The sequence below is a fragment of the Oncorhynchus tshawytscha genome, linkage group LG22 (genome assembly GCF_018296145.1).
Source record: "Oncorhynchus tshawytscha isolate Ot180627B linkage group LG22, Otsh_v2.0, whole genome shotgun sequence".
Taxonomy (NCBI): domain Eukaryota; kingdom Metazoa; phylum Chordata; class Actinopteri; order Salmoniformes; family Salmonidae; genus Oncorhynchus; species Oncorhynchus tshawytscha.
This window is the reverse complement of record NC_056450.1, coordinates 29,569,875-29,589,350: the sequence shown is the minus strand read 5'-3', so window position 1 is coordinate 29,589,350 and position 19,476 is coordinate 29,569,875. Positions and strand designations below refer to the sequence as shown.

The following is a 19,476-nucleotide window of genomic DNA, read 5'->3' as shown; positions in this document are numbered from 1 at the left end:
GAATGCTTTTAACCAGAACAATCTACCGAAGGATTAATACCAAACAACACACCAAACAGCAGCAGAAGTCTACTGCAGGCTTAGTACCAAACAACACACAAAACAGCAGCAGAAGTCTACTGCAGGCTTAATACCAAACAACAAACCAAACAGCAGCAGAAGTCTACTGCAGGCTTAATACCAAACACACCAAACAGTAGCAGAAGTCTACTTCAGGCTTAATACCAAACACACCAAACAGTAGCAGAAGTCTACTGCAGGCTTAATACCAAACACACCAAACAGCAGTAGAAGTCTACTGCAGGCTTAATACCAAACACACCAAACAGCAGCAGAAGTCTACTGCAGGCTTAATACCAAACACACCAAACAGCAGCAGAAGTCTACTGCAGGCTTAATACCAAACACACCAAACAGCAGCAGAAGTCTACTGCAGCCGTAATACCAAACACACCAAACAGCTGCCGAAGTCTACTGCAGGCTTAATAGCAAACACACCAAACAGTAGCAGAAGTCTACTGCAGGTTTAGTACCAAACAACACACCAAATAGCAGCAGAAGTCTACTGCAGGCTTAACACCAAACACACCAAACAGCAGCAGAAGTCTACTGCAGGCTTAATACCAAACACACCAAACAGCAGCAGAAGTCTACTGCAGGCTTTAGAAGTCTACCTTAAACAACAACACACCAAACAGCAGCAGAAGTCTACTGCAGGCTTAATACCAAACACCAAACAGCAAAGTCTAGCAGCAAACAGCAGCAGAAGTCTACTGCAGGCTTAATACCAAACAACACACCAAACAGCAGCAGAAGTCTACTGCAGGCTTAATACCAAACAACACACCAAACAGCAGCAGAAGTCTACTGCAGGCTTAATACCAAACAACACACCAAACAGCAGCAGAAGTCTACTGCAGGCTTAATACCAAACAACACACCAAACAGCAGCAGAAGTCTACTGCAGGCTTAATACCAAACAACAAACCAAACAGCAGCAGAAGTCTACTGCAGGCTTAGTACCAAACAACACACCAAACAGCAGCAGAAGTCTACTGCAGGCTTAATACCAAACAACACACCAAACAGCAGCAGAAGTCTACTGCAGGCTTAGTACCAAAAACAAACAGCAGCAGAACTGCAAGTACCAAACAACACACCAAACAGCAGCAGAAGTCTACTGCAGGCTTAATACCAAACAACAAACCAAACAGCAGCAGAAGTCTACTGCAGGCTTAATACCAAACAACACACCAAACAGCAGCAGAAGTCTACTGCAGGCTTAGTACCAAACAACACACCAAACAGCAGCAGAAGTCTACTGCAGGCTTAGTACCAAACAACACACCAAACAGCAGCAGAAGTCTACTGCAGGCTACCAAACACACCAAACAGCAGCAGAAGGCAGGCTTAATACCAAAAACACACCAAACAGCAGCAGAAGTCTACTGCAGGCTTAATACCAAACAACACACCAAACAGCAGCAGAAGTCTACTGCAGGCTTAATACCAAACAACACACCAAACAGCAGCAGAAGTCTACTGCAGGCTTAATACCAAAAACACACCAAACAGCAGCAGAAGTCTACTGCAGGCTTAATACCAAACAACAAACCAAACAGCAGCAGAAGTCTACTGCAGGCTTAATACCAAACAACACACCAAACAGCAGCAGAAGTCTACTGCAGGCTTAATACCAAACAACACACCAAACAGCAGCAGAAGTCTACTGCAGGCTTAGTACCAAACACACCAAACAGCAGCAGAAGTCTACTGCAGGCTTAGTACCAAACAACACACCAAACAGCAGCAGAAGTCGACTGCAGGCTTAATACCAAACAACAAACCAAACAGCAGCAGAAGTCTACTGCAGGCTTAGTACCAAACAACACACCAAACAGCAGCAGAAGTCTACTGCAGGCTTAGTACCAAACACACCAAACAGCAGCAGAAGTCTACTGCAGGCTTAGTACCAAACAACAAACCAAACAGCAGCAGAAGTCTACTGCAGGCTTAGTACCAAACATACCAAACAGCAGCAGAAGTCTACTGCAGGCTTAATACCAAACAACACACCAAACAGTAGCAGAAGTCTACTGCAGGCTTACTACCAAACAACACACCAAACAACAGCCAAAGTCTACTGCAGGCTTAACAACAAACAACACACCAAACAGCAGCAGAAGTCTACTGCAGGCTTAGTACCAAACAACACACAAAACAGCAGCAGAAGTCTACTGCAGGCTTAATACCAAACAACAAACCAAACAGCAGCAGAAGTCTACTGCAGGCTTAATACCAAACAACACCAAACAGCAGCAGAAGTCTACTGCAGGCTTAATACCAAACAACACACCAAACAGCAGCAGAAGTCTACTGCAGGCTTAATACCAAACACACCAAACAGCAGCAGAAGTCTACTGCAGGCTTAATACCAAACACACCAAACAGCAGCAGAAGTCTACTGCAGGCTTAGTACCAAACAACCAAACAGCAGCAGAAACTGCAGGCTTAATACCAAACACACCAAACAGCAGCAGAAGTCTACTGCAGGCTTAATACCAAACACACCAAACAGCAGCAGAAGTCTACTGCAGGCTTAATACCAAACACACCAAACAGCAGCAGAAGTCTACTGCAGGCTTAGTACCGAACAACAAACCAAACAGCAGCAGAAGTCTACTGCAGGTTTAGTACCAAACAACACACCAAATAGCAGCAGAAGTCTACTGCAGGCTTAGTACCAAACACACCAAACAGCAGCAGAAGTCTACTGCAGGCTTAATACCAAACAACACACCAAACAGCAGCAGAAGTCTACTGCAGGCTTAATACCAAACAACACACCAAACAACAGCCAAAGTCTACTGCAGGCTTAATAACAAACAACAAACCAAACAGCAGCAGAAGTCTACTGCAGGCTTAATACCAAACACACCAAACAGCAGCAGAAGTCTACTGCAGGCTTAGTACCGAACAACAAACCAAACAGCAGCAGAAGTCTACTGCAGGTTTAGTACCAAACAACACACCAAATAGCAGCAGAAGTCTACTGCAGGCTTAGTACCAAACACACCAAACAGCAGCAGAAGTTTACTGCAGGCTTAACACCAAACACAGCAAACAGCAGCAGAAATCTACTGCAGGCTTAGAACCAAACAACACACCAAACAGCAGCAGAAGTCTACTGCAGGATTAGAACCAAACAACAAACCAAACAGCAGCAGAAGTCTACTGCAGGCTTAACACCAAACAACACACCAAACAGCAGCAGAAGTCTACTGCAGGCTTAGTACCAAACAACACACAAAACAGCAGCAGAAGTCTACTGCAGGCTTAATACCAAACAACAAACCAAACAGCAGCAGGTCTTAATACCAAACAGCAGCAGAAACACACCAAACAGCAGCAGAAGTCTACTGCAGGCTTAATACCAAACACACCAAACAGCAGCAGAAGTCTACTGCAGGCTTAATACCAAAAACACACCAAACAGCAGCAGAAGTCTACTGCAGGCTTAATACCAAAAACACACCAAACAGCAGCAGAAGTCTACTGCAGGCTTAATACCAAACACACCAAACAGCAGCAAAGTCTACTGCAGGCTTAAACCAAACACACCAAACAGCAGCAGAAGTCTACTGCAGGCTTAATACCAAACACACCAAACAGCAGCAGAAGTCTACTGCAGGCTTAGAACCAAACAACAAACCAAACAGCAGCAGAAGTCTACTGCAGGTTTAGTACCAAACAACACACCAAACAGCAGCAGAAGTCTACTGCAGGCTTAACACCAAACAACACACCAAACAGCAGCAGAAGTCTACTGCAGGCTTAATACCAAACAACACACCAAACAGCAGCAGAAGTCTACTGCAGGCTTAGTACCAAACAACACACCAAACAGCAGCCAAAGTCTACTGCAGGCTTAATACCAAACAACACACCAAACAGCAGCAGAAGTCTACTGCAGGCTTAGTACCAAACAACACACAAACAGCAGCAGAAGTCTACTGCAGGCTTAATACCAAACAACAAACCAAACAGCAGCAGAAGTCTACTGCAGGCTTAATACCAAACAACACACCAAGCAGCAGCAGAAGTCTACTGCAGGCTTAGTACCAAACACACCAAACAGCAGGAGAAGTCTACTGCAGGCTCAGTACCAAACAACACACCAAACAGCAGCAGAAGTCTACTGCAGGCTTAATACCAAACAACAAACCAAACAGCAGCAGAAGTCTACTGCAGGCTTAATACCAAACGACACACCAAACAGCAGCAGAAGTCTACTGCAGGCTTAGTACCAAACAACACACCAAACAGTAGCAGAAGTCTACTGCAGGCTTAGTACCAAACAACACACAAAACAGCAGCAGAAGTCTACTGCAGGCTTAATACCAAACACACCAAACAGCAGCAGAAGTCTACTGCAGGCTTAGTACCAAACAACACACCAAACAGCAGCAGAAGTCTACTGCAGGCTTAGTACCAAACAACACACCAACCAGCAGCCAAAGTCTACTGCAGGCTTAATACCAAACAACACACCAAACAGCAGCAGAAGTCTACTGCAGGCTTAATACCAAACAACAAACCAAACAGCAGCAGAAGTCTACTGCAGGCTTAATACCAAAAACACACCAAACAGCAGCAGAAGTCTACTGCAGGCTTAATACCAAACAACACACCAAACAGCAGCAGAAGTCTACTGCAGGCTTAGTACCAAACACACCAAACAGCAGGAGAAGTCTACTGCAGGCTCAGTACCAAACAACACACCAAACAGCAGCAGAAGTCTACTGCAGGCTTAATACCAAACAACAAACCAAACAGCAGCAGAAGTCTACTGCAGGCTTAATACCAAACAACACACCAAACAGCAGCAGAAGTCTACTGCAGGCTTAGTACCAAACAACACACCAAACAGCAGCAGAAGTCTACTGCAGGCTTAGTACCAAACAACACACAAACAGCAGCAGAAGTCTACTGCAGGCTTAATACCAAACAACACACCAAACAGCAGCAGAAGTCTACTGCAGGCTTAGTACCAAACAACACACCAAACAGTAGCAGAAGTCTACTGCAGGCTTAGTACCAAACAACACACCAAACAGCAGCAGAAGTCTACTGCAGGCTTAATACCAAAACACACCAAACAGCAGCAGAAGTCTACTGCAGGCTTAATACCAAAAACACACCAAACAGCAGCAGAAGTCTACTGCAGGCTTAATACCAAACAACACACCAAACAGCAGCAGAAGTCTAAGGCTTAATACCAAACAACAACCAAACAGCAGCAGAAGTCTACTGCAGGCTTAATACCAAACACACCAAACAGCAGCAGAAGTCTACTGCAGGCTTAAACCAAACAACAAACCAAACAGCAGCAGAAGTCTACTGCAGGCTTAATACCAAACAACACACCAAACAGCAGCAGAAGTCTACTGCAGGCTTAGTACCAAACAACACACCAAACAGCAGCAGAAGTCTACTGCAGGCTACCAAACAACACACCAAACAGCAGCCAAAGTCTACTGCAGGCTTAATACCAAACAACACACCAAACAGCAGCAGAAGTCTACTGCAGGCTTAATACCAAACAACACCAAACAGCAGCAGAAGTCTACTGCAGGCTTAATACCAAACAACAAACCAAACAGCAGCAGAAGTCTACTGCAGGCTTAATACCAAACAACACACCAAACAGCAGCAGAAGTCTACTGCAGGCTTAGTACCAAACACACCAAACAGCAGGAGAAGTCTACTGCAGGCTCAGTACCAAACAACACACCAAACAGCAGCAGAAGTCTACTGCAGGCTTAATACCAAACAACAAACCAAACAGCAGCAGAAGTCTACTGCAGGCTTAATACCAAACAACACACCAAACAGCAGCAGAAGTCTACTGCAGGCTTAGTACCAAACAACACACCAAACAGCAGCAGAAGTCTACTGCAGGCTTAGTACCAAACAACACACAAAACAGCAGCAGAAGTCTACTGCAGGCTTAATACCTAAACACACCAAACAGCAGCAGAAGTCTACTGCAGGCTTAGTACCAAACAACACACCAAACAGTAGCAGAAGTCTACTGCAGGCTTAGTACCAAACAACACACCAAACAGCAGCAGAAGTCTACTGCAGGCTTAATACTTAAAACAAACACACCAAACAGCAGCAGAAGTCTACTGCAGGCTTAATACCAAACAACACCAAACAGCAGCAGAAGTCTACTGCAGGCTTACCAAACACACCAAACAGCAGCAGAAGTCTACTGCAAACAACACACCAAACAGCAGCAGAAGTCTACTGCAGGCTTAATACCAAACAACACCAAACAGCAGCAGAAGTCTACTGCAGGCTTAGTACCAAACAACAAACCAAACAGCAGCAGAAGTCTACTGCAGGCTTAATACCAAACAACACACCAAACAGCAGCAGAAGTCTACTGCAGGCTTAATACCAAACAACACACCAAACAGCAGCAGAAGTCTACTGCAGGCTTAGTACCAAACAACACACCAAACAGCAGCAGAAGTCTACTGCAGGCTTAGTACCAAACAACACACCAAACAAAGTCTACTGCAGGCTTAGTACCAAACAACACCAAAACAGCAGCAGAAGTCTACTGCAGGCTTAATACCAAACAACAAACCAAACAGCAGCAGAAGTCTACTGCAGGCTTAATACCAAAACACACCAAACAGCAGCAGAAGTCTACTGCAGGCTTAGTACCAAACACACCAAACAGCAGCAGAAGTCTACTGCAGGCTTAGTACCAAACAACACACCAAGCAGCAGCAGAAGTCTACTGCAGGCTTAATACCAAACAACACACCAAACAGCAGCAGAAGTCTACTGCAGGCTTAGTACCAAACAACACACCAAACAGCAGCAGAAGTCTACCGCAGGCTTAGTACCAAACAACACACCAAACAGCAGCCAAAGTCTACTGCAGGCTTAATACCAAACAACACACCAAACAGCAGCAGAAGTCTACTGCAGGCTTAATACCAAAAACACACCAAACAGCAGCAGAAGTCTACTGCAGGCTTAATACCAAACAACACCAAACAGCAGCAGAAGTCTACTGCAGGCTTAATACCAAACAACACACCAAGCAGCAGCAGAAGTCTACTGCAGGCTTAGTACCAAACACACCAAACAGCAGAGAAGTCTACTGCAGGCTCAGTACCAAACAACACACCAAACAGCAGCAGAAGTCTACTGCAGGCTTAATACCAAACAACAAACCAAACAGCAGCAGAAGTCTACTGCAGGCTTAATACCAAACAACACACCAAACAGCAGCAGAAGTCTACTGCAGGCTTAGTACCAAACAACACACCAAACAGCAGCAGAAGTCTACTGCAGGCTTAGTACCAAACAACACACAAAACAGCAGCAGAAGTCTACTGCAGGCTTAATACCAAACAACAAACCAAACAGCAGCAGAAGTCTACTGCAGGCTTAATACCAAACAACAAACAGCAGCAGAAGTCTACTGCAGGCAGCAGCAGAAGTCTACTGCAGGCTTAATACCAAACACACCAAACAAACAGGCTTAATAGCAAACACACCAAACAGCAGCAGAAGTCTACTGCAGCAGAAGTCTACTGCAGGCTTAATACCAAAAACACACCAAACAGCAGCAGAAGTCTACTGCAGGCTTAATACCAAACAACACCAAACAGCAGCAGAAGTCTACTGCAGGCTTAATACCAAAAACACACCAAACAGCAGCAGAAGTCTACTGCAGGCTTAATACCAAACAACAAACCAAACAGCAGCAGAAGTCTACTGCAGGCTTAGTACCAAACAACACACCAAACAGCAGCAGAAGTCTACTGCAGGCTTAATACCAAACAACACACCAAACAGCAGCAGAAGTCTACTGCAGGCTTAATACCAAACAACACACCAAACAGCAGCAGAAGTCTACTGCAGGCTTAGTACCAAACAACACACCAAACAGCAGCAGAAGTCTACTGCAGGCTTAATACCAAACAACACCAAACAGCAGCAGAAGTCTACTGCAGGCTTAGTACCAAACACACCAAACAGCAGCAGAAGTCTACTGCAGGCTTAATACCAAACAACACCAAACAGCAGCAGAAGTCTACTGCAGGCTTAATACCAAACAACAAACAAAACAGTCTACCAAACAGCAGCAGAAGTCTACTGCAGGCTTAGTACCAAACAACACACCAAACAGCAGCAGAAGTCTACTGCAGGCTTAATACCAAACAACAAACCAAACAGCAGCAGAAGTCTACTGCAGGCTTAATACCAAACAACACACCAAACAGCAGCAGAAGTCTACTGCAGGCTTAATACCAAACAACAAACCAAACAGCAGCAGAAGTCTACTGCAGGCTTAATACCAAACAACACACCAAACAGCAGCAGAAGTCTACTGCAGGCTTAATACCAAACAACACACCAAGCAGCAGCAGAAGTCTACTGCAGGCTTAGTACCAAACACACCAAACAGCAGGAGAAGTCTACTGCAGGCTCAGTACCAAACAACACACCAAACAGCAGCAGAAGTCTACTGCAGGCTTAATACCAAACAACAAACCAAACAGCAGCAGAAGTCTACTGCAGGCTTAATACCAAACGACACACCAAACAGCAGCAGAAGTCTACTGCAGGCTTAGTACCAAACAACACACCAAACAGTAGCAGAAGTCTACTGCAGGCTTAGTACCAAACAACACACAAAACAGCAGCAGAAGTCTACTGCAGGCTTAATACCTAACGACACACCAAACAGCAGCAGAAGTCTACTGCAGGCTTAGTACCAAACAACACACCAAACAGTAGCAGAAGTCTACTGCAGGCTTAGTACCAAACAACACACCAACCAGCAGCCAAAGTCTACTGCAGGCTTAATACCAAACAACACACCAAACAGCAGCAGAAGTCTACTGCAGGCTTAATACCAAACAGCACAACACACCAAACAAGCAGCAGAAGTCTACTGCAGGCTTAATACCAAACACACCAAACAGCAGCAAAGTCTACTGCAGGCTTAACACCAAACAACCAAACAGCAGCAGAAGTCTACTGCAGGCTTAATACCAAACACACAAACAGCAGCAGAAGTCTAAGGCTTAGAACCAAACAACAAACCAAACAGCAGCAGAAGTCTACTGCAGGCTTAGTACCAAACAACACACCAAACAGCAGCAGAAGTCTACTGCAGGCTTAATACCAAACAACACACCAAACAGCAGCAGAAGTCTACTGCAGGCTTAGTACCAAACAACACACCAAACAGCAGCAGAAGTCTACTGCAGGCTTAATACCAAACAACACACCAAACAGCAGCCAAAGTCTACTGCAGGCTTAGTACCAAACAACACACCAAACAGCAGCAAGTCTACTGCAGGCTTAATACCAAACAACAAACCAAACAGCAGCAGAAGTCTACTGCAGGCTTAATACCAAACGACACACCAAACAGCAGCAGAAGTCTACTGCAGGCTTAGTACCAAACAACAACCAAACAGCAGCAGAAGTCTACTGCAGGCTTAGTACCAAACAACACACAAAACAGCAGCAGAAGTCTACTGCAGGCTTAATACCAAACAACACACCAAACAGCAGCAGAAGTCTACTGCAGGCTTAGTACCAAACAACACACCAAACAGTAGCAGAAGTCTACTGCAGGCTTAGTACCAAACAACACACCAAACAGCAGCAAAGTCTACTGCAGGCTTAATACCAAACAACACACCAAACAGCAGCAGAAGTCTACTGCAGGCTTAATACCAAACAACAACCAAACAGCAGCAGAAGTCTACTGCAGGCTTAATACCAAACACACCAAACAGCAGCAGAAGTCTACTGCAGGCTTAATACCAAACAACACACCAAACAGCAGCAGAAGTCTACTGCAGGCTTAGTACCAAACACACCAAACAGCAGGAGAAGTCTACTGCAGGCTTAGTACCAAACAACACACCAAACAGCAGCAGAAGTCTACTGCAGGCTTAATACCAAACAACAAACCAAACAGCAGCAGAAGTCTACTGCAGGCTTAATACCAAACAACACACCAAACAGCAGCAGAAGTCTACTGCAGGCTTAGTACCAAACAACACACCAAACAGCAGCAGAAGTCTACTGCAGGCTTAGTACCAAACAACACACCAAACAGCAGCAGAAGTCTACTGCAGGCTTAATACCAAACAACAAACCAAACAGCAGCAGAAGTCTACTGCAGGCTTAATACCAAACACACCAAACAGCAGCAGAAGTCTACTGCAGGCTTAATACCAAAAACAAACAGCAGTAGAAGTCTACTGCAGGCTTAATACAAAAACACACCAAACAGCAGCAGAAGTCTACTGCAGGCTTAATACCAAACACACCAAACAGCAGCAGAAGTCTACTGCAGCCGTAATACCAAACACACCAAACAGCTGCCGAAGTCTACTGCAGGCTTAATACCAAACACACCAAACAGCAGCAAAAGTCTACTGCAGGCTTAACACCAAACACACCAAACAGCAGCAGAAGTCTACTGCAGGCTTAATACCAAACACACCAAACAGCAGCAGAAGTCTACTGCAGGCTTAGAACCAAACAACAAACCAAACAGCAGCAGAAGTCTACTGCAGGTTTAGTACCAAACAACACACCAAACAGCAGCAGAAGTCTACTGCAGGCTTAACACCAAACAACACACCAAACAGCAGCAGAAGTCTACTGCAGGCTTAATACCAAACAACACACCAAACAGTAGCAGAAGTCTACTGCAGGCTTAGTACCAAACAACACACCAAACAGCAGCCAAAGTCTACTGCAGGCTTAATACCAAACAACACACCAAACAGCAGCCAAAGTCTACTGCAGGCTTAGTACCAAACAACACACAAAACAGCAGCAGAAGTCTACTGCAGGCTTAATACCAAACAACAAACCAAACAGCAGCAGAAGTCTACTGCAGGCTTAATACCAAACAACACACCAAGCAGCAGCAGAAGTCTACTGCAGGCTTAGTACCAAACACACCAAACAGCAGGAGAAGTCTACTGCAGGCTCAGTACCAAACAACACACCAAACAGCAGCAGAGGTCTACTGCAGGCTTAATACCAAACAACAAACCAAACAGCAGCAGAAGTCTACTGCAGGCTTAATAAAAAAATGACACACCAAACAGCAGCAGAAGTCTACTGCAGGCTTAGTACCAAACAACACACCAAACAGTAGCAGAAGTCTACTGCAGGCTTAGTACCAAACAACACACAAAACAGCAGCAGAAGTCTACTGCAGGCTTAATACCTAAACACACCAAACAGCAGCAGAAGTCTACTGCAGGCTTAGTACCAAACAACACACCAAACAGTAGCAGAAGTCTACTGCAGGCTTAGTACCAAACAACACACCAAACAGCAGCCAAAGTCTACTGCAGGCTTATACCAAACACACCAAACAGCAGCAGAAGTCTACTGCAGGCTTAATACCAAACACACCAAACAGCAGCAGAAGTCTACTGCAGGCTTAAACAAAAACACACCAAACAGCAGCAGAAGTCTACTGCAGGCTTAATACCAAACAACACACCAAGCAGCAGCAGAAGTCTACTGCAGGCTTAGTACCAAACACACCAAACAGCAGGAGAAGTCTACTGCAGGCTCAGTACCAAACAACACACCAAACAGCAGCAGAAGTCTACTGCAGGCTTAATACCAAACAACAAACCAAACAGCAGCAGAAGTCTACTGCAGGCTTAATACCAAAACACACCAAACAGCAGCAGAAGTCTACTGCAGGCTTAGTACCAAACAACACACCAAACAGTAGCAGAAGTCTACTGCAGGCTTAGTACCAAACAACACACAAACAGCAGCAGAAGTCTACTGCAGGCTTAATACCAAACAACACACCAAACAGCAGCAGAAGTCTACTGCAGGCTTAGTACCAAACAACACACCAAACAGTAGCAGAAGTCTACTGCAGGCTTAGTACCAAACAACACACCAAACAGCAGCCAAAGTCTACTGCAGGCTTAATACCAAAAACAAACAGCAGCAGAAGTCTACTGCAACCAAACAGCAGCAGAAGTCTACTGCAGGCTTAAGTCTACCAGGCTTAACAACACACCAAACAGCAGCAGAAGTCTACTGCAGGCTTAACACCAAACACACCAAACAGCAGCAGAAGTCTACTGCAGGCTTAAACCAAACACACCAAACAGCAGCAGAAGTCTACTGCAGGCTTAATACCAAACAACAAACCAAACAGCAGCAGAAGTCTACTGCAGGCTTAGTACCAAACAACACACCAAACAGCAGCAGAAGTCTACTGCAGGCTTAATACCAAACAACACACCAAACAGCAGCAGAAGTCTACTGCAGGCTTAGTACCAAACAACACACCAAACAGCAGCCAAAGTCTACTGCAGGCTTAATACCAAACAACACACCAAACAGCAGCAGAAGTCTACTGCAGGCTTAGTACCAAAAACAACACCAAACAGCAGCAGAAGTCTACTGCAGGCTTAATACCAAACAACAAACCAAACAGCAGCAGAAGTCTACTGCAGGCTTAATACCAAACGACACACCAAACAGCAGCAGAAGTCTACTGCAGGCTTAGTACCAAACAACACACCAAACAGCAGCAGAAGTCTACTGCAGGCTTAGTACCAAACAACACACAAACAGCAGCAGAAGTCTACTGCAGGCTTAATACCAAACGACACACCAAACAGCAGCAGAAGTCTACTGCAGGCTTAGTACCAAACAACACACCAAACAGTAGCAGAAGTCTACTGCAGGCTTAGTACCAAACAACACACCAAACAGCAGCCAAAGTCTACTGCAGGCTTAATACCAAACAACACACCAAACAGCAGCAGAAGTCTACTGCAGGCTTAATACCAAACACACCAAACAGCAGCAAAAGTCTACTGCAGGCTTAACACCAAACACACCAAACAGCAGCAGAAGTCTACTGCAGGCTTAATACCAAACACACCAAACAGCAGCAGAAGTCTACTGCAGGCTTAGAACCAAACAACAAACCAAACAGCAGCAGAAGTCTACTGCAGGCTTAATACCAAACAACACACCAAATAGCAGCAGAAGTCTACTGCAGGCTTAACACCAAACAACACACCAAACAGCAGCAGAAGTCTACTGCAGGCTTAATACCAAACAACACACCAAACAGCAGCAGAAGTCTACTGCAGGCTTAGTACCAAACAACACACAAAACAGCAGCAGAAGTCTACTGCAGGCTTAATACCAAACAACAAACCAAACAGCAGCAGAAGTCTACTGCAGGCTTAATACCAAACGACACACCAAACAGCAGCAGAAGTCTACTGCAGGCTTAGTACCAAACAACACACAAAACAGCAGCAGAAGTCTACTGCAGGCTTAATACCAAACAACAAACCAAACAGCAGCAGAAGTCTACTGCAGGCTTAATACCAAACACACCAAACAGCAGCAGAAGTCTACTGCAGGCTTAATACCAAACACACCAAACAGCAGCAGAAGTCTACTGCAGGCTTAGTACCAAACAACACACAAAACAGCAGCAGAAGTCTACTGCAGGCTTAATACCAAACAACAAACCAAACAGCAGCAGAAGTCTACTGCAGGCTTAATACCAAACAACAAACCAAACAGCAGCAGAAGTCTACTGCAGGCTTAATACCAAACGGCACACCAAACAGCAGTAGAAGTCTACTGCAGGCCTAATGCGAAACACACCAAACAGCAGCAGAAGTCTACTGCAGGCTTAGTACCAAACAACACACCAAACAGCAGCAGAAGTCTACTGCAGGCTTAGTACCAAACAACACACCAAACAGCAGCCAAAGTCTACTGCAGGCTTAATACCAAACAACACACCAAACAGCAGCAGAAGTCTACTGCAGGCTTAATACCAAACAACAAACCAAACAGCAGCAGAAGTCTACTGCAGGCTTAATACCAAACAACACACCAAACAGCAGCAGAAGTCTACTGCAGGCGTAATACCAAACAACACACCAAGCAGCAGCAGAAGTCTACTGCAGGCTTAGTACCAAACACACCAAACAGCAGGAGAAGTCTACTGCAGGCTCAGTACCAAACAACACACCAAACAGCAGCAGAAGTCTACTGCAGGCTTAATACCAAACAACAAACCAAACAGCAGCAGAAGTCTACTGCAGGCTTAGTACCAAACAACACACCAAACAGTAGCAGAAGTCTACTGCAGGCTTAGTACCAAACAACACACCAAACAGCAGCAGAAGTCTACTGCAGGCTTAGTACCAAACAGCGGCAGAAGTCTACTGCAGGCTTAGTACCAAACAACAAACCAAACAGCAGCAGAAGTCTACTGCAGGCTTAATACCAAACAACACACCAAACAGTAGCAGAAGTCTACTGCAGGCTTACTAACAAACAACACACCAAACAACAGCCAAAGTCTACTGCAGGCTTAATAACAAACAACACACCAAACAGCAGCAGAAGTCTACTGCAGGCTTAGTACCAAACAACACCAAACAGCAGCAGAAGTCTACTGCAGGCTTAATACCAAACACACCAAACAGCAGCAGAAGTCTACTGCAGGCTTAATACCAAAACACACCAAACAGCAGCAGAAGTCTACTGCAGGCTTAATACCAAACAACACACAAAACAGCAGCAGAAGTCTACTGCAGGCTTAATACCAAACAACAAACCAAACAGCAGCAGAAGTCTACTGCAGGCTTAATACCAAACGACACACCAAGCAGCAGCTGAAGTCTACTGCAGGCTTAGTACCAAACAACACACCAAACAGCAGCAGAAGTCTACTGCAGGCCTAATGCGAAACACACCAAACAGCAGCAGAAGTCTACTGCAGGCTTAGTACCAAACAACACACCAAACAGCAGCAGAAGTCTACCGCAGGCTTAGTACCAAACAACACACCAAACAGCAGCCAAAGTCTACTGCAGGCTTAATACCAAACAACACACCAAACAGCAGCAGAAGTCTACTGCAGGCTTAATACCAAACAACAAACCAAACAGCAGCAGAAGTCTACTGCAGGCTTAATACCAAACAACACACCAAACAGCAGCAGAAGTCTACTGCAGGCTTAATACCAAACAACACACCAAACAGCAGCAGAAGTCTACTGCAGGCTTAGTACCAAACACACCAAACAGCAGGAGAAGTCTACTGCAGGCTCAGTACCAAACAACACACCAAACAGCAGCAGAAGTCTACTGCAGGCTTAATACCAAACAACAAACCAAACAGCAGCAGAAGTCTACTGCAGGCTTAGTACCAAACAACACCAAACAGCAGCAGAAGTCTACTGCAGGCTTAGTACCAAACAACACACCAAACAGCAGCAGAAGTCTCTAGGCTGCAGGCAGAAGTCTACTGCAGGCTTAGTACCAAACAACAAACCAAACAGCAGCAGAAGTCTACTGCAGGCTTAATACCAAACAACACACCAAACAGTAGCAGAAGTCTACTGCAGGCTTACTAACAAACAACACACCAAACAACAGCCAAAGTCTACTGCAGGCTTAATAACAAACAACACACCAAACAGCAGCAGAAGTCTACTGCAGGCTTAGTACCAAACAACACACAAAACAGCAGCAGAAGTCTACTGCAGGCTTAATACCAAACAACAAACCAAACAGCAGCAGAAGTCTACTGCAGGCTTAATACCAAACAACACACCAAACAGCAGCAGAAGTCTACTGCAGGCTTAATACCAAACACACCAAACAGCAGCAGAAGTCTACTGCAGGCTTAATACCAAACACACCAAACAGCAGCAGAAGTCTACTACAGGCTTAGAACCAAACAACAAACCAAACAGCAGCAGAAGTCTACTGCAGGCTTAGTACCGAACAACACACAAAACAGCAGCAGAAGTCTACTGCAGGCTTAATACCAAACAACTAACCAAACAGCAGCAGAAGTCTACTGCAGGCTTAATAGTCAAACAGCAGCAGAAGTCTACTGCAGGCTTAACACCAAACACACCAAACAGCAGCAGAAGTCTACTGCAGGCTTAATACCAAACAACACACCAAACAGCAGCAGAAGTCTACTGCAGGCTTAGAACCAAACAACAAACCAAACAGCAGCAGAAGTCTACTGCAGGCTTAATACCAAACACACCAAACAGAAGCAGAAGTCTACTGCAGGCTTAATAGCAAACACAACAAACAGCAGCAGAAGTCTACTGCAGCCGTAATACCAAAAACACCAAACAGCAGCAGAAGTCTACTACAGGCTTAGAACCAAACAACAAACCAAACAGCAGCAGAAGTCTACTGCAGGCTTAGTACCAAACAACACACCAAATAGCAGCAGAAGTCTACTGCAGGCCTAATACCAAACACACCAAACAGCAGCAGAAGTCTGCTGCAGGCTTAATACCAAACAACAAACCAAACAGCAGCAGACGTCTACTGCAGGCTTAATACCAAACACACCAAACAGCAGCAGAAGTCTGCTGCAGGCTTAGTACCAAACACACCAAACAGCAGCAGAAGTCTACTGCAGGCTTAGTACCAAACAACACACCAAACAGCAGCAGAAGTCTACTGCAGGCTTAATACCAAACACACCAAACAGCAGCAGAAGTCCACTGCAACAAACACACCAAACAGCAGCAGAAGTCTACTGCAGGCTTAATACCAAAAAAAAACCAAACACCAGAAGTCTACTGCAGGCTTAGTACCAAACATACCAAACAGCAGCAGAAGTCTACTGCAGGCTTAGTACCAAACAACACAAAAAACAGCAGCAGAAGTCTACTGCAGGCTTAATACCAAACAACAAACCAAACAGCAGCAGAAGTCTACTGCAGGCTTAATACCAAACAACACACCAAACAGCAGCAGAAGTCTACTGCAGGCTAATACCAAACACACCAAACAGCAGCAGAAGTCCACTGCAGGCTTAATACCAAACACACCAAACAGCAGCAGAAGTCTACTGCAGGCTTAGTACCAAACAACACACCAAACAGCAGCAGAAGTCTACTGCAGGCTTAATACCAAACAACACACCAAACAGCAGCAGAAGTCTACTGCAGGCTTAGTACCAAACAACACACCAAACAGCAGCAGAAGTCTACTGCAGGCTTAGTACCAAACAACAAACCAAACAGCAGCAGAAGTCTACTGCAGGCTTAATACCAAACAACACACCAAACAGTAGCAGAAGTCTACTGCAGGCTTAGTACCAAACAACACACCAAACAGCAGCCAAAGTCTACTGCAGGCTTAATACCAAACAACACACCAAACAGCAAAGTCTACTGCAGGCTTAATACCAAACAACACACCAAACAGCAGCAGAAGTCTACTGCAGGCTTAATACCAAACAACACACCAAACAGCAGCAGAAGTCTACTGCAGGCTTAATACCAAACAACAAACCAACAGCAGCAGAAGTCTACTGCAGGCTTAGTACCAAACACACCAAACAGCAGGAGAAGTCTACTGCAGGCTTAGTACCAAACAACACACCAAACAGCAGCAGAAGTCTACTGCAGGCTTAATACCAAACAACAAACCAAACAGCAGCAGAAGTCTACTGCAGGCTTAGAACCAAACAGCAAACCAAACAGCAGCAGAAGTCTACTGCAGGCTTAATACCAAACACACCAAACAGAAGCAGAAAACTTAATACAAACACAACAAACAGCAGCAGAAGTCTACTGCAGGCTTAATACCAAACACACCAAACAGCAGCAGAAGTCTACTACAGGCTTAGAACCAAACAACACACCAAACAGCAGCAGAAGTCTACTGCAGGCTTAGTACCAAACAACACACCAAATAGCAGCAGTAGTCTACTGCAGGCTTAATACCAAACACACCAAACAGCAGCAGAAGTCTACTGCAGGCTTAATACCAAACAACAAACCAAACAGCAGCAGAAGTCTACTGCAGGCTTAATACCAAACACACCAAACAGCAGCAGAAGTCTGCTGCAGGCTTAGTACCAAACACACCAAACAGCAGCAGAAATCTACTGCAGGCTTAGTACCAAACAACAACCAAACAGCAGCAGAAGTCTACTGCAGGCTTAATACCAAAAACACACCAAACAGCAGCAGAAGTCCACTGCAGGCTTAGTACCAAACACACCAAACAGCAGCAGAAGTCTACTGCAGGCTTAGTACCAAACAACAAACCAAACAGCAGCAGAAGTCTACTGCAGGCTTAATACCAAACAACACACCAAACAGCAGCAGAAGTCTACTGCAGGCTTAATACCAAACAACAAACAGCAGCAGAAACAGCTTAATAGCAAACACACCAAACAGCAGAAGTCTACTGTAATACCAAACACACCAAACAGGCGAAGTCTACTGCAGGCTTAATACAAACACACCAAACAGCAGCAAAAGTCTACTGCAGCTTAACACCAAACACACCAAACAGCAGCAGAAGTCTACTGCAGGCTTAAACAAACACACCAAACAGCAGCAGAAGTCTACTGCAGGCTTAATACCAAACAACAAACCAAACAGCAGCAGAAGTCTACTGCAGGCTTAATACCAAACAACACACCAAACAGCAGCAGAAGTCTACTGCAGGCTTAATACCAAACAACACACCAAACAGTAGCAGTCTACTGCAGGCTTAGTACCAAACAACACACCAAACAGCAGCCAAAGTCTACTGCAGGCTTAATACCAAACAACACACCAAACAGCAGCCAAAGTCTACTGCAGGCTTAGTACCAAACAACACACCAAACAGCAGCAGAAGTCTACTGCAGGCTTAATACCAAACAACAAACCAAACAGCAGCAGAAGTCTACTGCAGGCTTAATACCAAACGACACACCAAACAGCAGCAGAAGTCTACTGCAGGCTTAGTACCAAACAACACACCAAACAGTAGCAGAAGTCTACTGCAGGCTTAGTACCAAACAACACACAAAACAGCAGCAGAAGTCTACTGCAGGCTTAATACCTAACGACACACCAAACAGCAGCAGAAGTCTACTGCAGGCTTAGTACCAAACAACACACCAAACAGTAGCAGAAGTCTACTGCAGGCTTAGTACCAAACAACACACCAAACAGCAGCCAAAGTCTACTGCAGGCTTAATACCAAACAACACACCAAACAGCAGCAGAAGTCTACTGCAGGCTTAATACCAAACACACCAAACAGCAGCAGAAGTCTACTGCAGGCTTAATACCAAACACACCAAACAGCAGCAGAAGTCTACTGCAGGCTTAATACCAAACACACCAAACAGCAGCAGAAGTCTACTGCAGGCTTAGTACCAAACAACAAACCAAACAGCAGCAGAAGTCTACTGCAGGCTTAATACCAAACAACACACCAAACAGCAGCAGAAGTCTACTGCAGGCTTAATACCAAACAACACACCAAACAGCAGCAGAAGTCTACTGCAGGCTTAATACCAAACAACACACCAAACAGCAGCAGAAGTCTACTGCAGGCTTAGTACCAA

General features: G+C 45.1%; 1 protein-coding gene across 5 annotated transcripts in view; it reads left to right on the top strand.

The window, feature by feature from the left end:
• The window catches only part of LOC112222290 (poly(rC)-binding protein 3), an 88,451-nt gene that overhangs the window by 43,945 nt on the left and 25,030 nt on the right, over nucleotides 1-19,476 (top strand). The gene's annotated exons all lie outside the window — the stretch shown is intronic.